At 54.5% G+C, this 891-nt stretch overlaps 1 protein-coding gene across 3 annotated transcripts in view; it reads right to left on the reverse strand.

The window, feature by feature from the left end:
• Window positions 1–401: 401 nt before the first annotated feature.
• The window catches only part of adcy3a (adenylate cyclase 3a), a 330,506-nt gene continuing 330,016 nt past the window's right edge, over window positions 402–891 (reverse strand). For all 3 annotated transcript variants that reach the window (XM_085978752.1, XM_085978736.1, XM_085978744.1), the window contains one exon: window positions 402–891. This exon is cut by the window's right edge and continues 368 nt beyond it. The gene's annotated coding sequence lies outside the window, so the exon portion shown is untranslated.

An 891-nucleotide genomic window follows, 5' to 3' on the forward strand; every position in this document is an offset into this window, starting at 1 on the left:
AGGGCGGTGACGGTGATTGGGCGGTGACTGTGATCGGGGCGGTGACGGTGATGCGGCGGGGATGGTGACGGTGATCGGGGCGGTGACGGTGTTCATGGCGGGGATGGTGATCGGGGCGGTCATGTTGTTCATGACGGGGATGTTGATCGGGGCGGTGATCAGTTGGCGACGGTGATCGGGGTGGTGACGGTGATCGGGGCGCTGACAGTGATGGGAGCGGTGATGGTGATCAGGGCAGTGACAGTGATCCGAGCCCCGGGTCTTCAGTCTGACAGCAGGCGATGGTCCAGGTCTCGAGAAAATAAAAGGTTCTCCAGTTGGTACGTGTCCTTCACAGCGACTCATATCGGTCGGTGACGGGGCGTTGATGCCAGGTGTAAAGAGAAGGAGACTGGAGACGATTTAAACCTTTTGACCAGTGTTCCCGGTTACAGATATATCGAATCTTTACACGTATATAAATAAATCAACCAAAAACAGTAGCAGGGAGTAGCACAGACTGGGAGGGCAGAGGAGCGAGCGCTTAAACCACTACAGGCCAAACAACGTACATGATAAGATATTAAAATCACTCGACCGCTTCCATAGAATGCGCCTCCACAGGCTAATGCATCGTAAAAGCAGCAGCCGGGCGCGGGAGTTGGAGTAAAGCAAAACTAAATAGACAAATGCAGCTTGGGATTGTCCTCCGGCAGTTGTTGCTGGCTGCAGATCGTAGGTACTGGGTACTGGGCAATGGGCTGGGGTCGAGGGCCTGCTGCAGGTTTTAGTTCCTCCGTAGCCGTGTTCAAAAGGAACGTTTTGCAAGTCTGAGCACAAGGTCAAAGGTCACCAAGGAATCGTGCCCTCCCTTGGCCCTGAAAACCGTGCAGCAGAGACGGAAAGGGTCAC

The sequence above is a fragment of the Somniosus microcephalus genome, chromosome 3, assembly GCF_052327205.1.
Source record: "Somniosus microcephalus isolate GS21.2 chromosome 3, FLI_Smic_1.0, whole genome shotgun sequence".
NCBI classification, from domain to species: Eukaryota; Metazoa; Chordata; class Chondrichthyes; order Squaliformes; family Somniosidae; genus Somniosus; species Somniosus microcephalus.